General features: G+C 37.7%; 1 protein-coding gene across 4 annotated transcripts in view; it reads right to left on the reverse strand.

Moving 5' to 3' along the window:
* Positions 1-18,350, reverse strand: part of LOC124777458 — a 44,005-nt gene that overhangs the window by 4,208 nt on the left and 21,447 nt on the right. For 2 of the 4 annotated variants that reach the window (XR_007015733.1, XR_007015731.1), the window contains exon 3: positions 12,650-12,806. The exons of the other annotated variants lie outside the window; for them this stretch is intronic. The gene's annotated coding sequence lies outside the window, so the exon portion shown is untranslated. The remainder of the gene's footprint in view (positions 1-12,649; positions 12,807-18,350) is intronic. 4 annotated transcript variants of the gene reach the window in all.

Raw genomic sequence — 18,350 nt, forward strand, 5'->3', positions numbered from 1 at the left:
AAGGTTGTATACATGTACAGAGTTTCAGGGAGAACATAAGGGAACAAATGGCAGGAATGGGGGAAAGAAATACAGTAGAAGAAGAATGGGTAGCTTTGAGGGATGAAGTAGTGAAGGCAGCAGAGGATCAAGTAGGTAAAAAGATGAGGGCTAATAGAAATCCTTGGGTAACAGAATAAATATTGAATTTAATTGACGAAAGGAGAAAATATAAAAATGCAGTAAATGAAGCAGGCAAAAAGTGATACAAACGTCTCAAAAATGATCGACAGGAAGTGCAAAATGGCTAAGCAGGGATGGCTAGAGGACAAATGTAAGGATGTAGAGGCTTATCTCACTAGGGGTAAGATAGATACTGCCTACATGAAAATTAAAGAGACCTTTGGGGAAAATAGAACCACTTGTATGAATATCAAGAGCTCAGATGGAAACCCAGTTCTAAGCAAAGAAGGGAAAGCAGAAAGGTGGAAGGAGTATATAGAGGGTCTATGCAAGGGCGATGTACTTGAGGACAATATTATGGAAATGGAAGAGGATGTAGATGAAGATGAAATGGGAGATATGATACTGCGTGAAGAGTTTGACAGAGCACTGAAAGACCTGTGTCGAAACAAGCCCCCGGGAGTAGACAACATTCCATTAGAACTACTGACGGCCTTGGGAGAGCCAGACCTGACAAAACTCTACCATCTGGTGAGCAAGATGTATGAGACAGGCGAAATACGCTCAGACTTCAAGAAGAATATAATAATTCCAATCCCAAAGAAAGCAGGTGTTGACAGATGTGAAAATTACCGAACTATCAGTTTAATAAATCACGGCTGCAAAATACTAACGTGAATTCTTTACAGACGAATGGAAAAACTAGTAGAAGCCGACCTTGGGGAAGATCAGTTTGGATTCCGTACAAAATACTGGAACACGTGAGGCAATACTGACCCTACGGCTTATCTTAGAAGCTAGACTAAGGAAAGGCGAACCTACGTTTCTACCATTTGTAGACTTAGAGAAAGCTTATGACAATGTTGACTGGAATACTCTCTTTCAAATTCTGAAGGTGGCAGGGGTAAAATATAGGGAGCAAAAGGCTATTTACAATTTGTATAGAAACCAAATGGCAGTTATAAGAGTCGAGGGGCATGAAAGGGAAGCAGTGGTTGGGAAGGGAGTGAGACAGGGTTGTAGCCTCTCCCCGATATTATTCAATCTGTATATTGAGCAAGCAGTGAAGGAAACAAAAGAAAAGTTCGGAGTATGTATTAAAATCCATGGAGAAGAAATAAAAACTTTGAAGTTCGCCGATGACATTGTAATTCTGTCAGAGACAGCAAAGGACTTGGAAGAGCAGTTGAATGGAATGGATGGTGTCTTGAAAGGAGGATATAAGATGAACATCAACAAAAGCAAAATGAGGATAATGGAATGTAGTTGAATTAAGTCGGGTGATGTTGAGGGTATTAGATTAGGAAATGAGACACTTAAAGTAGTAAAGGAGTTTTGCTATTTGGGGAGCAAAATAACTGATGATGGTCGAAGTAGAAAGGATATAAAATGTAGACTGGCAATGGCAAGGAAAGCGTTTCTGAAGAAGAGAAATTTGTTAACATCGAGTATAGATTTGAGTGTCAGGAAGTCGTTTCTGAAAGTATTTGTATGGAGTGTAGCCATGTATGGAAGTGAAACGTGGACGATAAATAGCTTAGACAAGAAGAGACTAGAAGCTTTCGAAATGTGGTGCTACAGAAGAATGCTGAAGATTAGATGGGTAGATCACATAACTAATGAGGAGGTGTTGAATAGGATTGGGGAGAAGAGAAGTTTGTGGCACAACTTGACTAGAAGAAGAGATCGGTTGGTAGGACATGTTTTGAGGCATCAAGGGATCACCAATTTAGTATTGGAGGGCAGCGTGGAGGGTAAAAATCGTAGAGGGAGACCAAGAGATGAATACACCAAGCAGATTCAGAAGGATGTAGGATGCAGTAGGTACTGGGAGATGAAGAAGCTTACACAGGATAGAGTAGCATGGAGGCTGCATCAAACCAGTCTCAGGACTGAAGACCACAACAACAACAACAACAATAACAATTCAGACTTAACTACAGACCATACTGCCCTTGTTCAGTTATCCTACTCTAGAATGAATTTGTTATTTGCCATTTGTTTTGAAGCTTTCCCAACTTTTTTAAAAATAGTTTTATAGTTTCTAACATATTTTAGAAAATAAGGATCTTTTGTTGTACTTCAGTTGATTGTGTAGCTTCCTTTTCCTCTCACTCGATACTTTTATTCCTGGTGTGATCCATCTTATCTTACTTGATGTTTTGTTGCAATATGATCTTGGTGGGAAAGTTTCATTAAATATCAGTATAAATTTGAAAACTGAATAAATCATGGAATAATGTAGATAGAGATGTACAAATTGACATACGTTTTTGGAATGACACGTGGTTTTATTAGAACAAAAAAAATAGAAAAGTTCAAAAAATGTCCGACAGATGGCGCTTCATCTGATCAGAATAGCAATAATTAGCAGAACAGAGTAAGACAAACTAAAGATGATGTTCTTTACAGGAAATGCTCAATATGTCCACTATCATTCCTCAACAATAGCTCTAGTCGAGGAATAATGTTGTGAATAGCATTGTAAAGCATGTCCGGAGTTATGGTGAGGCATTGGCGTCGGATGTTGTCTTTCAGCATCCCTAGAGATGTCGGTCAATCACGATACACTTGTGACTTCAGGTAATCCCAAAGCCAATAATCTCATGGACTGAAGTCTGGGGACCTGGGAGGCCAAGTATGATGTAAATGGCGGTGAGCACACAATCATCACCAAACAACGCGTGCAAGAGATCTTTCACGCGTCTAGCAATATGGGGTGGAGCGCCATCCTGCATAAACATAGTACATTCCAGCAGGTGTTTATCAGCCAGGCTAGGGATGATGCGATTCTGTAACATATCGGTGCACCTCTCACCCGTCATGGTAGCAGTTACAAAACCAGAATCACGCATTTCCTCGAAGAAAAAAGGCCCAATAACGGTAGATGTGGTAAATCCAATCCATACTGTGACTTTCTTGTCGTGCAATGGAGTTTCCACGACAGTTCTAGGAATTTTGGTAGCCCAAATTCTGCAGTTGTGGGTGTTGCCAGACCCTTGGAGCGTGAAATGAGCTTCGTCGGTCCACAACATGTTACTCAACCAATCGCCATCTTTTGAAACACCCACACCGCAAGTGCCCTCTGCTTCACTAAATCGCCAGGTAACAGCATGATGCCGATGGATTTTGTACGAATAGCATCGGAGGCTACACGTCAGTGCCAACCAAACAGTAGTGTGTGGAATGCCGGTGCGAGGTGCGACTGCACGAGCATTGACTTCCCCATGCATAGATGAACCTGCTACAGTCTTCATTTCTTCCTGAACTGTCTCAGCAGCATAACGCCTTGTGCTCGGTCAGCCACTACGGGGTCTATTGTCTAAACAACCCGTGGCTTCGAACTTCGAAATCATTCTTGCCACAGCTGCCTTTGTCAGTGGACCTTTAGCCATTCGAATCCCCTTCCTATGGCGATAGTATCGTAAGGCTGAACTAGCACATTCCCCATTCTGATAATACAGCTTCACTAAAAGCGCCTTTTCAGGTAACATCAACATGTTGCGACTGCTGGCGCATCTGATTCTCTCTCTCTCATTACAGCTCCTTTTATATGCAATTGTCATGCGCAGTCACTGACATTTTGCTGTGCAACGCCATCTGTCGGACATATTGTGAACTCCCCCCCCCCCCCCCCCCCCCTAGTAAAACCCCATGTCATTCCAAACATGTGTGCCAATTTTTACCTCTCTATCTACATTATTCCGTGGTTTATTAAGTTTTCAAATTTATACTGACTTATTGATCACCCAGTACTTCAAGAAAACTGTTCAAGAATGTACTAAAGCTTTCATTTGTTGAATCACGATCCCTGAAACGCCACTTAACTTTACTTAGTTTCTCGTAGAATATTTCAGTATTTGTTTTATTGCAACTTCTTTTGATATCTTTTCCTTATATTATGTTTATCAGTTTTTGGCAGTGAGACAAACGAGGCTGAGTGATGAGAAAGTCCTATGTCAAGACAGAGTTTATGTACATTATCAAAGTAGTAATTCGTTACGATGTTGTCTGCATGTTGCTGAGTGAATATTTTCTCTGGTCAACTCCGAAAAATTTAGTTTAAAACCAGAAGTTTTAATTGAATCAATAAATTTTGTTGATTCTTTATTGTCATTTGCAGTGTTTATATTAAAATCTGCTGCTATTACATTTTTTTTTTCTTTCTTTAGTTCATCTAGCAAGCACTGGAATTTAGACAGGAATGGCGTGACTAAAGCCCTCTCTGGAATTCTATAAATTGAAATGATTACACATTAAGGTCTTTAAGCTCAACGCAACAACTTTTGAATATGCTATCTTCATTTAAACAATTAAAATCTGTTTTCACTTCATAGCTTATAGAAGAGTCCAGGCGTATGCAGCAACCTCCGTGAGACTTTTTCCCCCAGTAATAGCTGCTTGCAACATTTAAGTTTTCAATTTTATTTAAAATATTTATTGTATCGTGTTATTAGAGCTAAGCCAGCGTTCATTTAAACAAATAATTTTTATGTTTTTACATTCTGAGAGAAGAATTTGTAACTCATCGAGTCTGTAGCTTAGGCTGCTGGAAGATTTAGAATTTAAGCTATTTATATTCCAGTGCATCAAATAAGAACTTTTGCTTATTTTAATGGAATTAAGCATACATTTCCGTAGACACTCTTTAGCAGTTTTCTTTTCAGCTAATGGGCATTTTTCTTTTACATCTCCTCTAGTAAATATTAGTTTCCTTTAGTTTTAATGATTTTACAAACAGCCATAAACATTTTGCTGAAGGTCATCGATCCTAGTCTGTTTAGATGCAGTCCATCCTTGGCTAGACATCCCTTGCCCAAAAATTTATTTGAGTTATATTTAGTCCTAATCTGCTTATTTTGCTTGCTCGCTTGATTCGGAATTGCGCTAGCTTTGATTTCATGTTATTTAACTGGGTGTTCAGTTTTCCTATCTGGAGAATAAATGTTTAGCCAGATTCCAGTAATAATTAAATGTATAGGAATCAAGTATTATGTTCACAGATAACAATTTTTTTCTTAATGCAATAATTTACCACCAGCTGTATGTATTGTAGAAATTTATTTTATGAACTTCTTATGTGCTACCAGTTTTGGCATTACATTGATGCCATCTTCAGGCCCCTGTACAATGAGTAGAACAAATATTGTTGGTAAATTATTGCATCAAGAAATACATGCTAGCTGTTGTCCCACAGTCCATAATGGATCAACAAAAACAATTTTGTTGTAACTGTCAGTCACTGTGATGACCAAATATAAGTGGGTGTGTCAATTACTTTTAATATATTGTTAAATTCATTTTTTATTTAGTTTTAGAATTATTTGGTTCTCTTCTTACAAGGTTAGTAATTATGGAATGTTATCATATGGTCTGTGTAATTTTCAAGTGCCATTTCATGCGTAACTATCTTCTGTCATATTTACATTAGAAAGTGTGATGATAAATTAACTTTCATTTCCAAAAGGAAACAGCATTAAATTTCATGGTCAATTTATAGATTACCGAAAGAACAGTCTTCCAAGGTGACTGTGTGCCGTAGCTATTTTAAAGTTACTAATGAAATTCTTTAGTAATTCATGTAAAAGCATTAACAATAGAAACAAAATTTTCTTTACCAGTGCCATCAGTGCTAATTACACTCCTGGAAATGGAAAAAAGAACACATTGACACCGGTGTGTCAGACCCACCATACTTGCTCCGGACACTGCGAGAGGGCTGTACAAGCAATGATCACACGCACGGCACAGCGGATACACCAGGAACCGCGGTGTTGGCCGTCGAATGGCGCTAGCTGCGCAGCATTTGTGCACCGCCGCCGTCAGTGTCAGCCAGTTTGCCGTGGCATACGGAGCTCCATCGCAGTCTTTAACACTGGTAGCATGCCGCGACAGCGTGGACATGAACCGTATGTGCAGTTGACGGACTTTGAGCGAGGGCGTATAGTGGGCATGCGGGAGGCCGGGTGGACGTACCGCCGAATTGCTCAACACGTGGGGCGTGAGGTCTCCACAGTACATCGATGTTGTCGCCAGTGGTTGGCGGAAGGTGCACGGGTGCACGCCAAGACCGTAGGATCCGACGCAGTGCCGTAGGGGATCGCACCGCCACTTCCCAGCAAATTAGGGACACTGTTGCTCCTGGGGTATCGGCGAGGACCATTCGCAACCGTCTCCATGAAGCTGGGCTACGGTCCCGCACACCGTTAGGCCGTCTTCCGATCACGCCCCAACATCGTGCAGCCCGCCTCCAGTGGTGTCGCGACAGGCGTGAATGGAGGGACGAATGGAGACGTGTCGTCTTCAGCGATGAGAGTCGCTTCTGCCTTGGTGCCAATGATGGTCGTATGCGTGTTTGGCGCCGTGCAGGTGAGCGCCACAATCAGGACTGCATACGACCGAGGCACACAGGGCCAACACCCGGCATCATGGTGTGGGGAGCGATCTCCTACACTGGCCGTACACCACTGGTGATCGTCGAGGGGACACTGAATAGTGCACGGTACATCCAAACCGTCATCGAACCCATCGTTCTACCATTCCTAGACCGGCAAGGGAACTTGCTGTTCCAACAGGACAATGCACGTCCGCATGTATCCCGTGCCACCCAACGTGCTCTAGAAGGTGTAAGTCAACTACCCTGGCCAGCAAGATCTCCGGATCTGTCCCCCATTGAGCATGTTTGGGACTGGATGAAGCGTCGTCTCACGCGGTCTGCACGTCCAGCACGAACGCTGGTCCAACTGAGGCGCCAGGTGGAAATGGCATGGCAAGCCGTTCCACAGGACTACATCCAGCATCTCTACGATCGTCTCCATGGGAGAATAGCAGCCTGCATTGCTGCGAAAGGTGGATATACACTGTACTAGTGCCGACATTGTGCATGCTCTGTTGCCTGTGTCTATGTGCCTGTGGTTCTGTCAGTGTGATCATGTGATGTATCTGACCCCAGGAATGTGTCAATAAAGTTTCCCCTTCCTGGGACAATGAATTCATGGTGTTCTTATTTCAATTTCCAGGAGTGTATTTCAAGTTAAAATTTACAGGAAGTTAATATTTTCATTTCTCAGTTTTTTATGTAACTTCAATTCATTTAAAGAGAGTTGGTGACATTAAACTGGTGAACTCAGATGAGGACAATCAATAAAATGGAGGAATATAATTTTGTGTTGTATATTTAGTTCGTAAAATCGGTTGCGCAAAAAAGATTTCCAAGTTAGTGAAAAGTCTAAACCTGAATTATGTACAGTAATAAAAAAGTGCAGAGGTTCTTACCAATCATAAATAAGACGTCGAAGTCAAAACAGAATTCGATCAAATTAAAGACATGCTAACACATTAACTTCAGAGATAGAAACGAGGTATAAAGGCTCATGTAAATAAGTTACGGCAAGAGCTATATGCTGCTCGCAATGACATAAGCAAAATTCCAGCAGCAGTAGCCAGTAATAGTGATGAATACTTTGCTCCACTGCAACCTGAAATGTTGTATTGGGAAGCGAATCTTAATCCAAACCCGTATACAAATTACTCAGTGTAAGACTGGGGCAGCAAATGCTGTATCCACAATATTGATGTGAGAGAGTCTTCTAAAGCACTGTCAATTTAAAGCGTTTATATACCCAGTAAGAAAGGAGGACTTCATCCAGTAATTTTCATCAAGAAGTTTTGAGGGGTGCTGCGCAGATCATGTACAGACACTCAGAAGGTACAATTTGTAGTTTCACATATTCAAGGTGACGGGCTCCTCTGCGCGTTAGAGATTATTAGTGATGTGAAACTTGCAAGCAATTTGAAAGAGCTTTTCTAGCCAAATATTGGTCTCTAAGCATTCAAGAGAGATTACATGAAGCAGTTTATTTGCCTGCAGCTTATGATAGTAAACAGGGAACTTTACATACATATTTCAAAAAGTACATAAACAAAATAAGAGTACTGGGATGATACAATATCAACAAAAGACATAATCCAAATTCTCAAGACAAAACTGCCTCTGGACCTGAAAGAAAAGCTATTGCATACATCTGAAACTGATACAGAACAAATCGTGTTGGTAGTTGGTTCAACTGGCTTGCCATACAAGGACACAGAAGCATGGACTCATGTCTGTGATCACAATAATGTTGAAGAGAATCAACAGCAATATAATAATAATTATAGCAATAATAATAATAATAACCATAGTTGTAATCCCAATGTCAATAGTAACAGCAGATCCTCACCCTAACAAAATTATAGAAATAACTATGCTAATAATGGTGCTAATAATGGTACTAACAGGCCATTGTTTGGCCAAAATAGAAGGTGTGATATAGGTAAAATCCTCGGTCCAAAATAATAATAACCATAATAAGAATAACCCCCCATGAACCTTGCCATTTGTGGGGAGGCTTGCGTGCCTCAGCGATACAGATAGGTGCAACCACAACTGAGGGGTATCTGTTGAGAGGCCAGACAAACGTGTGGTTCCTGAAGAGGGGCAGCAGCCTTTTCAGTAGTTGCAGAGGCAACAGTCTGGATGATTGACTGATCTGGCCGTGTAACACTAACCAAAACAGTCTTGCTGTGCTGGTACTGTGAACGGCTGAAAGCAAGGGGAAACTTCAGACATAATTTTTCCCGAGGGCATTCAGCTTTACTGTATAGCATGGAGAGCTGCATCAAACCAGTCTCTGGACTGAAGACCACGACAACAATAAGAATATTGTCAGGTGATGAAGGTGATGCCCAAAGTAACTGGCAACAGAATCCTGTACCACAGAATTCAAACCAAAATCAGAATCAAAATAATAATAGTCATAAAATAGTAGTAACAGTCTGAAATTGAGAACGCAAAACCAACCGGTGAGTTAATGAAGTTATCAAAAGTAATCAACCATCTAACAGCAATTCAACGTCGGCCACATAGTGCTCTCAGATAGTGGCTGGGAATAGTGTAGGGGGGCAAAACTATAGAACATATCAATTTGATCAGATATAATGAAGGTAAAGATATATGTGATGAGTTGTGTTGTGATACTAACTACTGTAAGGAGGAAAATAATACTTTAGTTCAAGCTGCATTCACAGCTGTAGTGTGCAATTTACCTACCATAGCAATTGTAGACACAGTGTGTCAGCAAATGTGCTTTCCCTCAACTCATTTAAGTAAATATATGAGATGGGTACACCTTCCACATTACCAGTTAATACATGCCATGGACACTAGATTGAAGAACATTAGTTGACAGACACAGGTGGAAATTTTTACAGGGAACAGGGCATTTAATGGCACATTCGACGTACTGGAGAATATGTCGGGCACAAAAATCAACCTCTCTGTAGGTAATCCCATGTTAAGGTGGATGATAAAGAATTAGTTCTGGACTTACGACAAAGCAAATTTTGCCAGAGGGTAAAGGTTAAGTTTATGGGTGTTGAAAGACCGTTAATAGGTAGTCTTTTAATTACTCAAGCTGATGACACTAAGTGCACTGACAACATGTATATGACATGCAAGATCTCAATATCACACCGCAGGGTAAGATCCTAGAATCTGGCTATTTAACTGAACAACAAAGAAATGAACTCAGTAGTCTCTTGTATAAATACTTACAGGTATTCATCAAAAAATGTGGTGTAGTCAAAGGTTACATATATTATAATAAGGTAAAACTTCATGAAACATATTGCTGTGCTGCCTATAAATTCTCTGGACCAAAAGAGGCAGTAAATCAAGAGATTAGGAAAATGTTAGATTGGGTAGTTATAGAAATATCACTTTCTCACTACGCCAGTAGCATGGAAGTTATTGACTGGTATATCCAGAATCAAGTAGAGTAGGAGGAGCATAAGTCAAAAAATTGAGATGAGATAATAACATGTTTCAAATGATTATGACAGTGATCTTATAATGATACAAGTGTTCATATAATATAATACATGTATAATGCCAAGAAACATAAAAGTGTATAGGTGGATACTTTACGAAAAATTCAGAATTGCACACTATTTCTAAACATATTCACATTATTGAGGAGAAGAAACATATAAGCAAATAACATGGAAATTCAGAAGTACTATTACTGAAGTAAAACAGTAAAGAAGACACACTACTGTATTAAGGTGTTCAGGTTTACATACAAAGTACAGAACACGGACAGAGTAAATTTTTATGTTTCAAGATATTCATCTCTACTATAACAACACTTTTGCAATAAATATTTATGGACAGCAGTTTTAAATTTTGAAGTGTCTTATTATTTTAATGTTATTAGCTTACTGTACAGTCTGTTTCTTGTTTGTAGTGTCTGTTTTAGTGTTGTGTATGAATCACAACAAAGGATGGCAGCCAAAAACAGTTGCAGGATAGAATTTTTTTATTAAAATTCTTGACCAAGGTTTCGGTACATATAAATATACCTTCATCAGAAGTACATTTCTAAAATTACATCATGCACTGGAGAATAATGAAACAATTATGCCAAAAGGCGTCGTCAGTAATTAAAATATCATCTCCATTTGTACAACATGTGTAATGGGTACAGGATCAAAGCGAACAGTTTAACAATGTTACTTCGCCTATGAACTGTTGAGACACGAGTGTGGTTAGTCAAAACAAATGTGTATTTATTTTCTAAGGTTTTCCTAACAAATATTATTACTTGTAAGATACATAGACATGTATATAATGATAGTGCATGTGTTGTGTTAACCTTGAATATATATTAATAGTAGTGTTATAAAACCTTAAGTACAGCAGAAAAAGTTTTTACTGTTTAATGGTGCTGCCAGTGAAAGACAAAATAAAAGATTGAAGATAATCTAATATGTTCGCAAAGACAAAACTACAAAAAGCATGCAGGAACATGCGAGATAAACAACTCTTATGAAAAATGACTGTGGACAGTCTAAATAGTGTTACAGAACACAACAACTGACAAATGTACATAGTGTTTTAAGTTTCAAGTGTATTCAGTAGTCAAAATTTTTAGACATTTTAGCTAGCTTTGATTTTATTTACATTTGTATTTTTTATGTATGTGCCTTTTAGTATGTTAAGTATGTCCTGTATATGAAAGTATGTTAATCAGAATATGAACATTCTTTCTGTCTGTCTTGGGGCCTTTGTCCCACTTCAACGTGGGGTCTGCCCTGTTACTATTGATTTGGCAGAGTTAGTTGCAGTGTGTAGCCGGCTGCCCTTTCTGCCGCCACCCCAAACCCTCTGGGACGGAATTCGTGTACTCCAGCTGTCTGTATCTAGTGTAAACCAACAGTGCGAATGTTTTTGAATGACTGCAAGTCGTGTAATTGAGGCAGGACGTGGGGACCAGCCCGGGATTCACCTAATGGGATGTGAAAATCCGCCTAAATACCACATCCAGACTGGCTGGCAGACTGGCCCTCGTCATTAATCCACTGGGCGGATTCAATCCGGGGCCGGCGCGCCTACCGGAGTCCAGGAAGCAGCGGCTTAGTGCTCTCGGCTACCCTGCCAGGTTAATCAGAATATGAACTAACGAATTTAAATACTTAATGAAATGAAGATGGAGGTGTCATTGTAGTTACTTTTTGCTGACATTGTAAGAATATGTACTTAAGTACACAGAGTATACAGTAAATCCTTTCCGTGATATTAAATGAAGGATGAATGTGTAAATACTATAGTTCAAAGGCAGGGGTTCAGGTCATCAACATTAATAATTTTGCAGTTAAATTGTGTTCATTTAAATTTTGACACAATTTGGACATTATTTTTGTTCTGTTCAGCAGAGGCATCTCGGAAGAATTACAAAGGAGTCTTCATCAATTTAGGTACAAATTCTCTTAGAAGCAGCACTGAAGAGAAAATTGTAAATGAAACAAGAAATTTAATTTGATCTGCCAGTAACCTCTAAAAAACGTATAGATTTGGTGAGTGATATTATCTACAGGAGATCATTCAGCGATCGATATATTGTGACAATAAGCTGTGATTTAAACGAGAACTGTAACAATCTAGGTGCTGTGTTCATAAATCTGAATAAATTCTTAAGCAATAAATGTAAATTCTTAAGCAATAAATGTTTGGGTAAAGACTGTCTGCATTTAAATAGGTTAGGATCCAAAATTTTTTGTAAAATGTTCGCTGATACCTGTAAAATTCAGCAAAATAGGGGAAACTTATAAGAAATGATGGGTATGAGAAACAGTGTTTGGTAATGAAAACAGCAAGACCAAATAGATACCAAAGAATGAGTATGCTTGAGATCACAAATAGAAAAGAAAGCCCCTACATAATGCACATGAATATAAATTGTCTACGTGCTGGCATTTCAAACAAAAGCCATAAAGTGGTCGAATTATAGATTATTCTATCTCAATGTAGAAATATCAATGTTATTTACCTCATTGAAAATTGGCATATATCTGACAACATTAAAATTCTTAATAAAATTGAAAATTTCAAATAAGCCAACAGCTTTCATAGACGAGAGAAATCACTTGGAGGCTCTTGCATACTTACTCATCCTGATATAAAATATGAAATAAGAAATGATTTTAATCATTTGAATGAAGAGTATATTTGAAAGCTGCTGTACCGAATTGAGGGAACTAAATGTCATAGTAATTTCTACAATTGAAGCTTCTCTGGTGAAATTTCATTGCCTGCTTGAAAAACTCTGTAAAGAAAAAAAGGAAAAAGATAATAGCTACTGACTCCAATATTAATGTCATAGTTGAAAGCAATGAAAATAAACTTCATGCAACCCACTGGAGTGCATGCACAATCAGCTACCTGTATTGACAATATTCTAACTTATTATGTATTTGAAGATGTTTGTAAATTTTGCATGACTTTAAGAATCTCTGACTATTCTGCATTATTCATCAAACTACCAAAAATTAACAAACAAATTTCATATAACAAAAGCCATATAGGAACTTCAATGAAAAAATTCAATTACATTTAGAAATAAGAGAGATTGAATGGCCTTACAATAGCTGTATTTTGAGCAATAGTTACTTGAACAATTTTTTAAGTAACTTTCTTAAAATATTAAACGAAACTTTTCCACTGAGAACTACATACAACAAAACAACTAATAAACTTAAATGGGTAACCCATGGTATTAAAATTTCTATTGCCAGGAAGAGGAAACTCGACAACAAACTGAAATATAATAAAAACAGACGTTTCACTGAGTATGTTTGTCATTATAAAGCAATATTTAAAATAAGTTTCGATGGCAGCGAAACAAATGGCAAAACAGTTCATCGTACAACATAAAAATAAATCAAACACAGAGTGGTCTGTTGTGAAATCAGACTTAGGTGTAGTTCTGAAATGAAATGTCTAGGGTTAAAATAGATGATAGCTTTATTGTAAACTCAGCTCAAATATCAGAATATTTAAATTAATTCTTCATAAATGTGGCAAAGTCAGATGTTGATGTAGCAGAGTGTCAGAGTAAAGTAAATGCCTTTGGAATCCACCAAGAAGCTGAGTATCTTACAGATATAAAGAAACTGACAATAAATGGTTTGGAAAATAGTATATTATCATTAATAAATAAAAACTGCTGGTGGGATGGGATACTCTCTAAAGTGATTAAAATGCTGTGTGGCATAATAGCTCCTCCCCTAATTAAGATATTCAGTCTTTTGAACAGGGATGTTTTCCTGATGTTTTGAAGTATGCCAAACTCAGACCTTTGTTCAAGAAAGGGTCGCGCGGGTGGGGGTGGGACTATCGGCCTATTTCTATTCTTCCAGTCTTGTCAAAAGTAACTGCAAACCAGATCATAAACTTTATTGTAAAAAATGATGTTTTAGGTAACCAATTAGGATTTCAACCAGGGAAAAAACGCTTTAGATGCAGTGAATAACTTCGAAAAGGTAGGCAAATCATTGGATCGGTGGAGTAAAGTTGCAGGTACCATCTGTCATCTCACAAAAGCATTTGACTCCCTGAACCATGACTTGCTTATCTACAAATTAGAAAAATATGGGATTAAGGACAATGCTCAAAATTGTCCAACATCATACTTACACAACAGAAAACAAAGGGTAAATATCACCTTAGATGCAGTGAACTGTTATTCTAAATGGAGTACAGTATCACAAGCTGTACCTCAATGCTCTATTTTGGGGCCAATCCTGTTACTATTCTACATAAATGACTTAGCCATAAATATAAATTCCCCATCAATTCTGTTAGCAGACAATATTTTCTGTTTTAATTGAAGATGGCAATGCAAAAAAAATTCCGAGTTTCATCATAAGCACACTGGATACTCTAGAAAACTGATTCCACTTAAATGGTTGAAACTGAACATTGCAAAAACTCATATGATAAATTTCAAAATCAAACATTCAAAATGTGTGGAACTTAAAATAAAAAATAAAATAAAAAATCAACCTTTGCAAGAAGTTGACACAATCAAATTCCTGGGATTAAATGTGGAAAAGAACTTAAGCTGGAATACACATACTGAGTTCCTAGCAAATAAACTAAGGAATTTTGCATTTGCAATGCAAGTACTTGCAAATTCCACTGACTTGAGTACACAAAAAATTGCTTATCATAGTTATTTTGAATCTGTCATTAGATATCAGATAATTTTCTGTGGAAGTTCAAGTAGTGTATCTCAAACTAAAACTGCAAAAGAAAATTGTCCAATACATGAGAACTGCACAGTGAACAGAGTCTTGTCACCCATTATTTCAGAAACTGCAAATCCTGTTTCCTCCATGTGCATTTAAAATTATAATCTTCCTGCACTGCAGACAAAAATTATTTGAGTAGAATCATTTTAACCACACATATAACAGAAGAAATAAAAATTTTATGCTACCCACACACCAGTTGAAATAACATGCATGGACTCCACAGTATATGGGGGATGACAATATATAACAAGTTAATGGGCAAAAACAAATTTTATATGAAGGCAGAAATTTTAAAAACAAAGCTACAGCAGATTTTGTGTTTGTGTGTGTGTGTGTGTGTGTGTGTGTGGGGGGGGGGGGGGGGGGTGATGCTATGCTACTGTTCAGTAAAAGAATTCATAAGAGGATGAAATGATCATTTGAGCAAGAGGTAATTGTTAGATTTTATTGCATGTGTGTATGTGTATATAACAAAATTGTATTATTATTATAATGCTGTCTGTTAACATCAGCTGTTCTTTGCTTATGGCGAAATTTTACCACAATCTGACATGTCTTCTGTACCTGAATCAAATGATTTAGATTATGTACATTGAGACAACCACAATTCATGATGTAGCAAGAGAGTATTCGTGATTTTCTTTCTGTTCGAGGAACATAGATTTGAAAAAACCCTTCAACAGAGATGTCCTTCAGTTAATGAATTAAACTGGGCGCCAAATATTCACAGAATACACACATGTAAAGTACGGGCTCACAGTACAAAGAAATGAGGCCCATACACATAATGACTTGTAAAGCTTATAAGCCAGAATTATTGTAAATGTATGTTTACGTCTTCACAGTATATGTAAATCAAGTTTTTTGATGAAGTATCCAGGTTAAAAGGCCACACACACTTTGAAAACAGAAGGTATCTTGGACATAGTACGTAGCGAATAGTCTCAACATCATAGTGATTAATGAAAAGTCTTTATGTAATCCAAACAGTAAAACTGAATGCCAAAGTCAGTGCTATTACAGCCTGCCATAGAAAGCCATGCTACATGAACTTTGAGACCAAAATGACAGAAACAGCACGAGTGTACTAGTGTGTTGTGCAGGACAACCAAGCTAGTGCTGAAAATGCATAATAAAATTTGCACTTACCTTAATTGAGGTGTTGAATTGCGTGAGTGAGTGAAGCATCCTGTGTAAAAACTGCTGTGTGAAACGTGACTAGATGCTTTCCTGTACTCAAAACTCTACAACACAAGTGAACATAGTGTGTTCCACAAACTGTCGTTTCCACAGGGTCAAGAACCTTGCATGACAACAATGCTCCACACGAGACTATGGATTGTTGCTGTGGAATATCTCACATGATGGTGCAGTAACCAAAAGTGTAATATGTGCTCTACTATGGGCATTCCTTAAGTGCCCCTAGTGCTGACATAATTTAACTGTGAACCCTATCAAAAGTAGTAAACAGTGATTGTGGTGCAGTATAAATATTCGTTTCAGTGTAGACAACAGTACCTGAATGGAAATGATAATGTAGACAGATACATGAAAGAATCAGGCCAGAATAAGAAACTGTCACCACAAACAAGAAAACTTAACAGAATAAAGCATCCTCATGAAAATATATGTTAATATACAGCTTTTCAGCTGACACATTGTACTGTGCTAGTGTGCTAATACCAAGTGATTGTATTCCACATACACCACCTGTGAGATGCCTGGCATATGGAAAAACACAATCTGGCCATCCTGTATCTTGTTGGCCACCTATGACATCCTGGTCTGTCTTCCCGTGTTACTGTCCACTTCTGAGAGTCCTGGCGTCTTTTGAAGGTAATTTATGAATCTGTGCACAATCTTAGGTGAACTTTAACTGATACCAGTATCAACAGACCTCGAATATCATTACATTAAAGGTCAATAAACATAATTTGTATTACGTACTGCTGCTTCCAGTAGTGTGTGGTACCAAACAATCACTGCAACCATTGAAATTGTCAATCTGTCTATAAGTTCTTAAACACAAAAAGCACAATATTTTTAGTATAAGTAAATCAAATTCAACTGGTGCCTATCAAGTCTGAGTCATTACCTTCACATTAATTCCATTGTGTTTAGTCTTGAGTGTGACAATGTCAATGCAGGAACACTGTTCCAGATACAGCGTTTATTATTCTTGTGTGCACCAAACTTTGTGATGCAGGATCTTGGCAGCAAGTGAAATGATGAACAGATAGGAGTTGAACTTAGAACCGTGTGAATAAATATTCCTTTTATAATACTTTTATGAATGGTTAAAATACACATTTTTAACAATGCTGGTACAACTGATCAAGCATAAGTCCATATCCGAAACAAAAGGGTGAAGATAGATGAATTAATAAATAGAAGAGCATTCTTTCTTTGTTTCAGACAGATATGTAACAATGTATCAAAACATTATTCTTGCCACAAAACAACTCGTTAATTTAGTTTTGGCAGTGTCTTTGGTTTATAGCTCATCCAGTTTACATATTTCTTATAGATAAGAAAAGAAAAGAAACAAATATAATATGATTCAATACAACCCTTATCGCCCTTGAAATGAATGATGGCTACAACTAAGAGAAATACAACCAACAATACTTAATGAAATGTAAAAACTTTTAATCTCATAAAGAACTGAAGAATTTTTATGTAACTAAGGTATCTATAATGTGTTGTGACCGATGCTAATCAAATTACAAAAATAATTCATGTTTATCTAATATTTTATGATACTATGCATATTTTGTAATGTTTCATGCTGACATGTTTATGCCGTGAAATATTTTATGTTATGACTGTTGAATGTATTTATGAAAATAAGAAAAAGGCTGAGGAGGTCTGTATGTACATCCCTGGTTTTTTGCCACGTTTTCCATGGGACTGCGCCTGAATAGATTGACGGAAGATTTTTAATTGAGGCAAAGATAGAACAGAGGTCTCAGTCAAGCGGCAAAGGCAAACGAGAAGAATGAAAATGTAAGTGACAAAATGCCTAATCAAATTGCAAACAGCCGTCTTAGTTAACTGAATGAATTACATGTAATATCAGTGTACCAATGAAAGACTGGGGTAATTAAAAGCTCAGACACGTGACCATGATTGTTGTCAGTGACAAGGTGAACAGTAGTTCAATGTTGGCCTCAGACATAACCATATAGTGTGAGATCAAGATCCAAGGGCGCTTTTATGGTTGCACTTTACAAATTTTTCCCCTGAATTTTATTAATGTAAATATGTAGAAACGCGCACTCTAAAGTGCTCAAACAAAACACATAAAACTTTAGGGGTATATTATCAGAGATAACAGAGCCTGTAATCACAAAGATCATTGACATACATGATTATACAGGTTCTGTCCCAAACTTTCCCAGAATTAACTTTTTAAAAAAATCATTTGTTCAATACCAATTTGCAATCTTTTCAGAACTTTTCAAAGTATTCTTCCCCTGCTTCAGTGCACCATTGCCAACACTTCACCCAATCATTGAAGGTACCCCAGAAGTTATCAATGAGGATCTCCCTCA

The sequence above is a fragment of the Schistocerca piceifrons genome, chromosome 2, assembly GCF_021461385.2.
Source record: "Schistocerca piceifrons isolate TAMUIC-IGC-003096 chromosome 2, iqSchPice1.1, whole genome shotgun sequence".
Taxonomy (NCBI): Eukaryota; Metazoa; Arthropoda; class Insecta; order Orthoptera; family Acrididae; genus Schistocerca; species Schistocerca piceifrons.